We start from the raw sequence: 13,682 nt of genomic DNA, 5'->3' as shown, positions 1-13,682 counted from the left end.
TTTCAAATTTCAAAAATTTGAAAGTCATGTACCATTAACTCTCTACTGTGTAAAACTGACACATGCATAGTGGGACATCTACCATCTCTGTCCACCCACACCCTCTAAATAACATCATCCTCTATTTGCTATGAAAAATAAAAATGATCACATCACTTAAAAATTCTCCCTGTAAAGAACTACTGATTTTTTTTTTTTTTTTTTTTTTGCAGTACACGGGCCTCTCGCTGCCATGGCCTCTCCCTTTGCGGAGCACAGGCTCCGGACGCACAGGCTCCAGACGCACAGGCTCAGCTGCCATGGCTCACGGCCCAGCTGCTCCGTGGCATGTGGGATCTTCCCGGACCGGGGCACGAACCCGTGTCCCCTGCATCAGCAGACGGACTCTCAACCCCTGCGCCACCAGGGAAGCCCAGAACTACTGGTTTAAGTAATGGAGCTCAATGTAAGGGAGGTCCCTGCCATAAGACATACTCAAGCATATGCTAGAACCTCTTTTCGGGGAAATGGTAGGCAGAATTCAAGCACTGGGTGAATGGTTGGACTTGATCAAGGTTGAAAAATCAAATGCTTACAGACACAAAGCAGGTATGAGAAATGTGTAAACTGGGCCAAGAGAAAGACAATAGAGAACCATGTGGTCTGTGTGACCAGTTGTCCCAGCACCATTTGTTGAATGAATATTCTTTCCTCATTGAATTGTCTTCGTACCCTGTCAAAAATCAATTGTTTATAAACATGAGAGTTTATTTCTGGACTATCAGTTCTGTTCCATTGATCTATATGTCTATCCTTGTGGCAGTACCACACAGTCTTGACTACTATAGCTTTGTAATACTTTTGAAATCAGTAAATGTGAATCCTTCAACCTTATTCTCCTTTACCAAGATTTTTTTTTTTTTTTTTGCTTGTTCTAGATCCCTTGAATTTCCATATGAATTTTAGGGTCAGCTTGTCAATTTCTGCAAAGATGCCAGCTAGATTTCAGTAGAGATTACACTGAGTTTGTAGATCAATTTCAGGGATAGTGCTATTTTAACAATATTGTCTTCTGATCCATGAATATGGGATGTCTTTCCAATTATTCAAGTATTCTTAAATTTCTTTCAAAAATGTTTTATAGTTTTCAGAGTGCAACTTTTGTACTTCTTTTGTTAAGTTTATTCCTATTTTATTCTTTTCAATCTGGATGTCTTTTATGTCTTTTTCTTACCTAATTGCCCTGGTGAAGTCAGATTAGTTTTTAAAACTTATCTATTTTGTTTCCTATTTCTTTTACTCATTATTTATTAACTTGGTTCAATCAAACCAATCCTCTCCCTCTCTCTTTCAGTACTTTGCATCTTCTGTTATCTTTTGAACCTTTCATAATTTAATCCTTCAAAGAAAACACCCCTGATTAACATGACCCTAATACTCCAGAGGTTTTTTTTTTTATCCACACTATTCTGACACTCTCATGGTCATAGTCTGGATTGCCATTTATTCTGTTACTGTTCATGATCTGGGACACTTTATTTCTCAAATTAAATTGTAAGCTCTGTTGAGTAGAGTCAATATTTTCAACTTTAAAGTTTTCAAAAAATCCTAACAGAGTCCTATGCATAAATAAATGGCTCAGAAATGTTTTTAATTTGCTTTCCTTCTTTCACAGAGAAGTAATTCAGTGAAATAAAAGAGTACTACATTGTCTTGAATCCTGAGTTTCCTGCCTAAATTCTGTATGCTGAGTGATTAATTTACATCTGAGTCTCAGTTTTTCCATCTGTAAAATGAGAGTAAAAATGTCTAACTTGCTAATAATGATTAGAACCAGGCAAGTAAAACATACAGCCCACGGCAGGCATTTGGTACCTGGCATGTGCTTTCAACATTGATAAAAGCAATGTGGCAATTAAAAACTAGGCTTATTCCATTGTCTATATGTGCCACATCTTCTCAGCCATAAAAAGAAATGAAATGGAGTTATTTGTCACTCTGTCATTCAGAGTGAAGAAAGTCAGAAAAAGAAAAACAAATACCTTATGCTAACACATATATATGGAATCTAAAAAAAAAAAAAAAAGGACGGGAATAAAGATGCAGACCTACTAGAGAATGGACTTCAGGACACGGGGAGGGGGAAGGGTAAGCTGGGACGAAGTGAGAGAGTGGCATGGACATATACACACTACCAAATGTAAAATAGCTAGTGGGAAGCAGCCGCATAGCTCGGGGAGATCAGCTAGGTGTTTTGTGACAGCCTGGAGGGGTGGGATAGGGAGGGTGGGAGGGAGGGAGACACAAGAGGGAGGAGATATGGGGATATATGTATATGTATAGCTGATTCACTTTGTTATAAAGCAGAAACTAACACACCTTTGTAAAGCAGTTATACTCTAATAAAGATGTTTAAAAAAACAAAAAAAAAAACTAGGCTTAGAGTTTTTGTTTTAGAAATAAAGGAAAAGGGAGAATGGAAGCCATTTAAATGGTTACAAAAGGTATTTCAGATTCTAACTATTTTTATTACAATGTCATATCTAACTCTTCCTTATCAGTGCCTTTTTTTCCTTGGAACTCTCACCATTTTTTTCAGGGGGAATATACAGCAACAAACAGAAAGTGTGACACACAGATGTGCACAAACACACACACATATACACAACAAATATTATTTCTTATTTTATAAAAATGTCTGTCATCTTACACTGAAAAACAGAGGAATAATGTCAAGATGCAATTTACTGAAAGTCAATATTTAATGTCAAATAGAAGAAAGATGAAAGGGCTCTACTCTAAGTCATTGCTTCAGTTTGAAATTAAGTGGGAAACCTTGGAAGCTACTTTTACTGTTACTAGGTTCACATTTTGTAGCAGTTAACCAGAGAAAAGTAATGCAAAATGTTATATGCTGATTTTTCCTTCTCCACAAACTACTGAAATAATTCTCTTTGTAAAAGTAAAAATCTAACCATCAGTAAAGTTTAACCAGAGAAATGATACGAATAGGTAAAAAGCAATATTTCAACTTCTTGAAATTTATTAAAGTGGAGATTCATTTTCTACATCATCTTTAATGAGGAAATATTTAATTTAAATAAATATATTCTAAATAGAGCAAGTCAACAGATGTATCAGAGTAAATTAAAAAGTTGCACATTCTTGGGCTTCCCCCTTGGCAGTTTTATTTTTGGATTTGCCCTCTGTGGGTGACTGAATAATTTTCAGTCTTTATAGAGATTTAGAAAAAAAAAGTCTGAAAGGTTATTTCATATGTACTGAGGAAATTATGTGTATCATCAAAGTCTAGTCAGGAAACAGAAACCACCTGAGTAGTTAAAGAGACTTTAATGCAGAAAATTGATTCCGTGGGTGCTGAAAGAGCTGAGACACCAAACAAGGGACACTGGGGCAACCCAAAGATTAACAACAGCAGGAAGCCACCCTCGCCCACAACTGACGGGATAAAAGGCAAAGGCAGTGTTCCCAGCACTAGTGGAAGCTGGAACCATAGTTTGGCCCACCTGCCAAGAGTCGGATTCATAAAGCTGCTGGCAGGGAAGGAGGAAGAGAGATACCCTGGCTTATTCCTCCCTATTGCCCCCTCCACAATCCAGTCTGAAAAGCATGGGAACCAGAGCTGCCTCTTGACACAGAGCAGAGCAGGGGGAGGGCAGGGAAGGGGTGTGAGAGCAAACAGATCCAGGACACACACATCATATAATTACCTGCTATGGTGGGGCTGGTGGAAGGGTGTGAGGACTGGTAGTGAAGAAAGGAACGTGGAATGAGTTGTAGCATTTATATTTTGGTAGAGGATATAAAATGGACCCTGAAGCTTTTATTCTTTTACGGGAAAATAATCAACGTGTTTGGGACCTATTCTGTCTCTTGATTTTTGCATTACACACTCGGCTTATCAATGCCGCTACAGTCTCATTTCTAGGTGGACACCTGGGAGCAGGGGCCACAACATTACCCTGTCTCACAACAAACTTCTGGTATTCCAGTATGATATCACAATATTCTAGTGTTTTGCATACACACACGCACACACACATTTTAACTGACAGAAACATGATAGAACGTAAAATGTGATGGCTTCAGGAACCAGCTTTGTAAATTGTGCAACATAAGTTGTGATCCCAATGTTCTGTGAGAGTGTAAGATTCAAATCTATTCATCAAGACACTCTTTTTAAAGTAAATTTATTTATTTATTTATGGCTGTGTTGCGTCTTTGTTGCTGCTCCCAGACTTTCTCTAGTTGTAGCAAGCGGGGGCTACTCTTCGTTGAGGTGTGTGGGCTTCTCATTGTTGTGGCTTCTCTTTGTTGCGGAGCATGGGCTCTAGGCGCAGGCTCAGTAGTTGTGGCTCATGGGCTCTAGATTGTAGGCTCAGTAGTTGCGGTGCATGGGCTTAGCTGCTCCGTGGTATGTGGGATCTTCCCGGACCAGGGCTCAAACCCATGTCCCCTGCATTGGCAGGCAGATTCTAAACCACTGAGCCACCAGGGAAATCCCAAGATACTTTTAATATAATGAAAACTTTTATGGGTCAGGGGAAGACGTATCACAATGAGGTCAGATTTTGCTTCCCAAGCTATTTGGTCAAGAGGCCACATACCCCAGCTACTGATGGATTTGCTGAAGCCAACAGAAACAGGTTGGATGGGAGAGGAGAGAATGTGACTGCATTAGACCATGGGTGGGGGCAGAGAAGGACCCATTAGGACCTCCAGCTGGTTCCTATTCACTGAAGCTAGGGACTGACTCCTGTCTGGTGTGCAAAACCATTAAGGGGATATTATTACCCTTCATCTGATCTTGACAAGAGAATATTTTATGATTAAAATAAAAAGACAAACTGATTAAGCTGCACCTGGGTTAACTTTCCTAAATAACAAATTGGCAGACAGCCTGGAAACAATGTAAATTCTGCTGCTTTAAAATTACAATCACAGCTGATTTTTCTTCTACCTAGTTGGCTACTGAGAAATAAAATTTTGATGGTTGTATGCCTCATGTAGAAAGGTAACATATAGTAAATTTTCACAGAAATTCCCATAGATGGGACTGGAGGTAACCACATAGGAAAACGGGGAGCCAGGAGAAAAAGCTACAGTGAGTGCTGGCCCTTTCCAGAGCACCTTCATACTCACAACACTGTTCTATTAAAAGGTCAAGAAAGGAGGCTTGCCAAGAACTCCTTCTTTTGGAAAGGTAAATACAGGAGTTTATTTGCATATTAAGTAATCATAGAAACATTTTACAGTATAGCTTTCATTCACTAAAAACTGGCACATGATAGTTTATTTGCATAAGCATTTTTCTTCCCCAACTGAACTTAGAACCCAGGGAACATGTTGCAAGAAAAATAACAATAAAATATTTTCTCTACCAACTTTGAAAAAAAGCCAAAGGAGTAACATCGTGGTGTGTTTGTTTGGCATCAAATGTGTTTTGACTTATTGTCTTTAGAAAGGGCCTAAAGGTTAAAAAAAAAAAAAAAAGGGAAAATAAGTCAAAATTGACTTTGTTTCAAGTCATTATGTACAACAGTAGTTTGGGATCATGCAAGACAGAAAAGTTTGGAAGGAGAGGTCATAAGAGATAGGTAAGACGACTTCATTTTGAAAGATGTCCAACACATACTTAGAAATATAAGATTGGCTCCCTCTTTCACAAGGCATCTCAGAGGAAAAGCAGCTCCTTCAGGATGAAGATAGGTATCTTCTTCCCAGTCACTAGCCGCCAGAAACTCACTGAAATAGACAATGAACAAAAACTTCATACCTTTGTTAAGAAGCCTATGGACACAGAAGTTGCTGATGATGCTCTGAGTGAAAAATGGAAGGGTTATGTGGCTTGAATCAGTGGTGGGAATGACAAACAAGGTTTCCCTATGATCCAGTGTGTCCTGATCCATGGTCACGTTCATCTGCTACTGAGTAGGGGGTTTTCCTGTGATAGACCAAGGAGAATAGGAGAAAGAAATGGTAATTTGAGTGTTCTTAACTTGGTTATTTTTTAAAAGGGAGAGTAGGAAATTCCTGAAAGGATACTGCTGTGCCTCATTGCTTAGGCCCCAAAAGGCTAAAAGCATCTGTAAAGTTTTCAATCTCTCTAAAAAGATGATGTCCATCAAGATGCTGTTAGAAAATCACTGCACAAAGAAATTAAGAAACCCAGAACCAGAGTGCCCAAATTCTATGTCCTGTTACTCCATGCATTCTACACACTGCTCTGAAGAAACAGCTTACTAATAAAAAGAAGGAAGAGGTTGAAGAATACGCTAAACTTTTGATCAAGAGAATGGAAGACCAAGGAGAAATGCCAGGAACATTTCCAAGAGACAGAGGCTACTCTCTCTAAGAGCTTCTATGCTAGTCTGAGTCAAGTCAAAAATAAGATTTTCTAAGAGTAACAAATAAATAAGATCAGATTCAAAAAGAAAGAAAGAAAATATGGTATCAAAGCTTGGAAAAAATCAGGAGTGAAAATGTAAATTCTTTGCAAACACAGATAACATAAATAAAGTTAGAAGAGAAACAATGGGCAAGAAGGTTTGAACCACATATAAGAAACGAAAGATTGGTTTTCAGTAAACTTCTACCAATTAATAAGAAAAAGGCAAAGACTGAACAAGAATTTCACAGAGGAGGAAACAAAAATGATCAATAAACATAAGGAAAGACACTCAGTCCATTAATAGCCAAGGGAATGGATATTAAAAGCACAATATATATCATTTTATACCCTTCAGGTTAGCAATGAAATTTTTTTTAATTTGATGATGTCAAAATATTGTGTAAACAGGTTCAAGTGGCCACACACTTCACATGTCAGGCTCTCTTGAGCAGCTTTTCCTGGGAAACTTTCAAGGGACAGGAGCAGCTACCCTGGAACACCTCACAGCAATCTAGTAGAGCCCAACTCTGGGGTCTAGGAAAACAACTCAGATCCTTGGGCTATGATGCTTTTATGCAGCGGGATTGAGAAAGGCCAACCCCTTCTCTGCAGGGATTAAAAACCAAGTTTCAATAGCAACATCATATGCAGAACCTTTGCTACAGTTCTAAGCTGCCAGTTTGGTGTTCACAGTTGGAAGGAATGCCCTTTCTTGGGAGTCTGATAGGTGCACATAGTGGCAAGTCAGCAAAGAATCTGCCCCCGTGCTTTCATAGTTGAAGCAGTGGCCCCTCAACTGGCATGATGGAGTGAGCAACTGGGGTCCAAGCCTTGAGACTGCCAAGTATTGGTGGCCTTAAACATAGGTCATAGCCAGTTTCCATGGAGCTTTGCAGAAGCCCAGCTCTCTTTGGGAAGCCAATCTACAGGAGATCAGTTTTGGACAAGTTAACCCTTTCTTACCTCTCACAAGGATTAGCAAATGTTTGGGGAAAATGATGGTTTCATACAACACCAACAGAGGTTTTACATTTTACAGCTGTTTTGGTGGGGAGTGGGGTGGGCAAGTGACCTACTTCCTGTTCTCTGACAATGCCCCAAAGAGATTACAAGACCCCACAGAAGAATGGCTACAAGTTTCCAGTCTCTCCAAAGACCTCTATGCCTAAAACATAATCAAAAAAGCTGTAGAGTTACCCAGACCTGAATGGAATGCGTGGCTTGGACAATGGACATTTCAGTACTAACCAGTGGAAACAGATAACCAATATCCATAGATCTCAAGAACCCCTTGAAACTTGTTTATAATATTGGATCCCTGGTGCAACCTTGAAGAGGAAGAGCTTAAAGAATGAATGAGCTGCCCAGCAGCCCAATGGGAAGGGAAGAGTTGGACATCGAGTTGATTTAAAGAAAATAAAGAATTGCTATGTTTCTCACAAAAACATTTTAATTTACAAAGTTCAAGTCCAGGAAAATTTTCTCTTACTTTATCTTTTAACATATTATATCGTATTCAAGGGAAATAAATATTGCTTGAAAGGTTCTGTGATTTGCTAAAATTTCATAGTGGTTGTGAGCATTCGAGGTAAAACCAACTAGGTTTCAAATTACTCCATGATAAGTGCTTGAGGTATGATTTTTAATTTTTTAAGCTGTAGTTTCTACAAGTGTAAAATAGGGATTGTTATTAATCACTAAGATTAATGAGACAATGTTTATAAAGCACCTATTAGCACACTGATCTCAATCAGTGGTACCTTAAGGATAATATTCACATTACACGAAACTGAGAAAATAAAAAAGGGGAAAAGATCACCCATAAACTGATCACCCTAGCACAAGTACCATCATTTTGGATACTTTCCTTTTGAGGTAGATTTTTAACTTTAGGGATTGTTTTGTTATAGTTGCCATGCCAGCTTCACGAGGGTAGAACCTCAGCACGTTTCATAGTTAATGATAAAAATATTACTGAATTTTTGGGAATTCCCTGGTGGTCCAGTGGTTGGGACTCCACACTTTTGCTGCCGAGGGCCCAGGTTCAGTCCCTGGTTAGGGAACGAGGATTCCCACAAGCCGTGGAGCACAGCCAAAAAACCCCCAAAACCTGAATTTTTGAATTAATCGATAAGTTGGAGTTAGTTTGTATTTTTTCATATTTGGTCTGGTAATAAAATGCAAGAAGTTCTCAAATAGGCAGAAATGTTCTTTTAAAAACATATTTGATACAGTTTTTCCAAAAAAAAATGAAGACTTTCATTTTTACATTGCCTATATCATTTCAAAATATTTCAAAAGCATGATTAGGCAACCTCAAATGTGTCAAGAATATTCTTCAACTCATTTTTAAGCACTCTACTTTTAAGCTTTTCGTTATTGTTCCTAATACATGTAAATAAAGATACTTTTTTTTAAAGTGGTATTGTATACGAAGAATCCAATTGCTTTATATATTTGAAAGGGCAGTTCCTCTTTTTTTTTTTTTTTTTTTGTCTCTTTAAAAATAAAATGGCCATATGCATGTGGAATTGCTGGCTTACTTAAGATTCTTGAAACGTGTTTTTTTCCCCAAGGATTTCCTCATATCCTTTCCGAGCCCAGTGAAGTTACTGCTTCAGCAAAAGGCACATCATTGCTTGCCATTATGCTCATTTTGTACTTTCCTAGATAGTGTTCATTTCCTTCCTATCATTAGTTAAGAGATGACTCAAGAGCAGCTTAGGTAGCCTATCCTCCAGCTCAGTACTCATTTAGAGTACCTGTGATATGTGGACAAGAGGAAGCTAACTTTTAAACCCATAAACTGAATCTGGGGGAGTTAGGGCAATCTCTAGAAGACATTCTGGGCCTCAGTCGGGAATATAGGCTTGCTGGTGACCCATCTCTTGACACTCTTTCCCATGTGCTTCCACACATACCCTGACTAAATCTTTCAGCAGAGACTAGCCAGGCCTCCTCCTTCTTCCTCTGGTTTAATGATAACTTAGCACCCCAGTGAGATTCATTTTCCCCCATGTTGGTAAGTCTCAATAATACCACAGACAAAACCAACATGTACAATCGTCCTTGATCCATACATTATTCCTCTTCATTCTTCATTTGTTAGTCTATTTGACTATTTTACTTATAATTGGCAGCTTTAACAACAGATTCTTGGGGGAAAATACAAATTAAATTTTGGTTTTAGATTTCATCATTGAATCCTGATTGAATAAAAATTCAAAGTTTCATGTACTTAGAGAAAGCACTATTAGAATTTCATTTTGCAGAATATATCCAAGTAATAGCTGAAATAAGTCCTTATAAACTGTCTCATTTCAGAAATACTGGAAAAACAAAAAGTAGGTACAGAGAAAAAAAAATTAAATCAGTAAATAGAAGCTATTTTCAAGTGATATGTATAACAAACATAACTACTCTTATAACTTGAAAATTAGTAAGAGTAAAAATAAACAACTCATCTGTAGAACATTTCTTTAAGATAAGGCATTTAACAAACTTCTACTTCTTTCTCCCCACCCACCCCCTGCCCTTCATCATTTTGTTAATACAGTGTAAATGTTTAGCTTCACCTACTTGAGACTAAAACATTATTTTGAACATTTGGTGCTTTCTCTTAGGAATCATTTTGACATTTGTGCTGTACATTATAATTAAAATTAAAATAATTTTTTGACCTCTGTTTAACTGAAATGTTTAATTGAAAACAATGCTAGTTTCAGTTAAATACTAGTGTTGTTGCCCTATGACTACTTCACTCTTCAATTCTTAATTCTGATTCCTTTCTCAGTTTTCATGTACAGGCATACCTTGTTTTATTGTGCTTCACAGATACTGCATTTTCACAAGTTGAAGGTTTATAGCAACCCAATGTAGAGTAAGTTTCTAGGTGCTATTTTTCCAACAGCATTTGCTCACTTTGTGTCCCTAAGCCACATTTTGGTAATTTTTGCAATATTTCACTTTTTCATTATTACTATATTTGTTATGGTGATCTGTGGTCAGTGATCTTTGATACTACTATTGTAATTGTTTTGGGGCACCACAAACTGTGCCCATGTAAGACAGTGAACTTAACTGATAAATGTTGCTTATGTTTGGATAGCTTACCCATCAGCCACTTTCCAGTCCCTTTCCCTCTCCTCATGCCTCTCTATCCCCTGAGACACAACAATATTGAAATTAGGCCAGTTAATAACCCTACAAGGGCCTCTAAGTGTTCAAGTGAAAGGAAGAGTTGCATGTCTCTCACTTTAAATCAAAAACTGGAAATGATTAAGCTTAGTGAGGGAAGGATGTGGAATGTCAAGATAGGCCAAAAGCTAGGTCTCTTGTGCTTAACAGTTAGCCAAGTTGTGAACGCAAAGGAAAAGTTCTTGAAAGAAATTAGAAGTGCTGCTCCAGTGAACACACAAATGATAGGAAAGCGAGACAGCCTGATTCCTGATGTGGAGACAGTTGTAGTGGTCTGGACAGAAGATCATATCAGCCACACATCCCCTTAAGCCAAAGCCTAATCCACAGCAAGGCCCTAACTCTCTTCAATTCTAGGAAGGCTGAAAGAGGTAAGGAAGCTACAGAAGAAAAGTCTGAAGCTACCAGAAAGTGGTTCACAAGGTTTAAGGAAAGAAGCCAGAAGCCATCTTCATGACATAAAAAGGCAAGGTAAAGCAGCAAGTGCTGATGCGGAAGCTGTAGCAAGTTATTCAGAAGATCAAGCTAAGATAATGGATGAAGGTGGCTACACTAAACAGTAGATTTTCAATATGGATAAAACAGCCTTATACTGGCGGCTGATGCCATCGAGGACTTTCATAGTTAGAGATGAGGAGCCAATGCCTGGCTTCAAAGCTTCAAAGGACAGGCTGGCTCTCTTGCTAGGGGCTAATGCAGCTGGGGACTTTAAGTTGAAGCCAACGTTCATTTACCATTCTGAAAATCTTAGGGCCCTTAAGAATTATGCCAGGGCTTCCCTGGTGGCGCAGTGGTTGAGAGTCCGCCTGCCGATGCAGGGGACACGGGTTCGTGCCCCGGTCCGGGAAGATCCCACATGCCGCGGAGCGGCTGGGCCCGTGAGCTGTGGCCGCTGAGCCTGCGCGTCCGGAGCCTGTGCTCCGCAACGGGAGAGGCCACAACAGTGAGGGGCCCGCGTACTGCAAAAAAAAAAAAAAAAAAAAAAAAAATTATGCCAAATATACTCAGCTTATGCCCTCTAAATGGAACAATAAAGTCTGGATGATAGCACATCTGTTTACAACATGGTTTACTGAATATTTTAAGCCCACTGTGAGACCTACTGCTGAGAGAAAAGATTCCTTTCAAAATGCTACGGCTCATTGGCAATGCATCTAGTCACCGAAGAGCTCTGACGGAGATGTACCACAAGATTCATGTTGTCTTTATGCCTGCTAACATAATATCTATTCTTCAGCCCATTCATCAAGGAGTAATTTCAACTTCAAGTCTTATTATTTAAGAAATACATTTTGTAAGGCTATAGCTGCCAGAGTGATTCCTCTGATGAACCTGGGCAAAGTAAATTGAAAACCTTCTGGAAAGCTTCACAACTTTAGATACCATTAAGGACATTCAGGATTAATGGGAAGAGGCCAAAATATCAACATTCACAAGAATTTGGAAGTAGTTGATTCCATCCTGCATAGATGGCTTTGAGGAGTTCAAGACTTCAGTGGAGGAAGTCACTGAATTCAAAGTGGAGCCTGAAGATGCGAATTGCTGAAATCTCGTGATAAAATTTTAAGGGATAAGGAGTTGCTTCTTATGGATGAACAAAGAAAGTAGTTTCACGAGATGGAACGTACTCCTGGTGAAGATGCTGTGAAGATTGTTGAAGTGACAGCAAAAGCTTTAGAATATTACAAAGACTTAGTTGATAAAGCAGTGGCAGTGTTTGAGAGGACTGACTCCAATTTTGAAAGTTCTACTGTGCCTAAAATGCTATCAAACTGCATTGCGTGCTACGGAGAGACCATTCATAAAAGGAAGTCAATTGATGAGGCAAACTTCACCACTGTCTTATTTGAAGAAATTGCCATGGCCACCCCAATCTTCAGTAACCACCACCCTGATCAACCATCAGCCATCGATATCAAGGCAAGACCCACCGCCAGCAAAAAGACTACATCTTGCTGAAGCCTCAGATTATGGTTAGCAGTTTTTAGCAATAAAGTAGTTTTGATTTAAAGTATGCACATTGCGTTTTTTAGACATACTGCTACTGCATACTTATTGGACTACAGTCTATAACTTTTATATGCACTTGGAAACCAAAAAATTCATGTGACTCTTTTGTGATATTCACTTTATTGTGGTGGTCTAGAACTGAACCCACAATATCTCTGAGACACACCTTTTGACTTTATTTTCAGTAAGATTATTTGCATTAGTAGACTTTCATATATTTCTGGTATACTTATTAATTTTGTGCACAGAAGTATGGTACACACAGTCAGTGGTTTTATAGCACACAGGTATTATACTGTAATTAAAAGCCCTTGGAAGTTGCCAATGATACACAGGTTATGTGAATTACAAGTAAAAGTAAAGCTAAATACTCATATTCAATTAAAATACTCAATTAACTTGGCAGTTATTTAAAAGACTAATTTGTGTTGAACCTTCTAGGCTTTTGAGAGATAATAGCTGAATGAATAAGTGCATAACAAATGTGTGACAAATGAATTCGAAAACAGAAAGATCAGGAGAAGGAGAATCAGTTATGTGATGGTCCCTAAATGATTATGCAAAAAATGGAAATGTAGACCTTTAACCATTTCTAATAAATCTTTCTAAAATCTTTGATTCAAAACATAACTCAGTCTATCAAAAACTTAGGAGACAACAGAAATAGTCACAGATGTAGAAAACAAACTTACGGTTATCAAGGGGAAAGGGGGGGCAAGAGGGATAAATTGGGAGATTGGGATTGACATATACACATATATAAAATAGATAACTAATAAAAACCTACTATATAGCACCAGGAACTCTAATCAATACTCTGTAATGACCTATATGGGCAGAGAATCTAAAAAAGAGTGGATATATGTATATGTATAACTGATTCACTTTGCTGTACAGCAGAAACTAACACAATATTGTAAATCAACTGTACTCCAATAAAAATTAATTAAAAAAACAAAACAAAACAAAGAAAAAAGAACTCAGGAGAAGTACAGAATATACTGAATACTAAAGGGAGTAAATAGATTTCTCTGCCTCACATGACCATTGACCACACATCTGGAGAATGTTTGTGTAGATTTTC

The 13,682-nt window shown here is 38.3% G+C and overlaps 1 pseudogene; it reads left to right on the top strand.

Annotated features, from left to right (window-relative positions):
• Positions 1-5,699: 5,699 nt before the first annotated feature.
• Positions 5,700-6,355, top strand: LOC132418018 (small ribosomal subunit protein eS6-like; annotated as a pseudogene).
• The last annotated feature ends 7,327 nt before the right edge of the window (positions 6,356-13,682 follow it).

Source organism: Delphinus delphis, chromosome 2, assembly GCF_949987515.2.
Source record: "Delphinus delphis chromosome 2, mDelDel1.2, whole genome shotgun sequence".
NCBI classification, from domain to species: domain Eukaryota; kingdom Metazoa; phylum Chordata; class Mammalia; order Artiodactyla; family Delphinidae; genus Delphinus; species Delphinus delphis.
The sequence above is the reverse complement of the archived record's forward strand: the minus strand, read 5'-3'. Positions and strand labels throughout refer to the sequence as shown.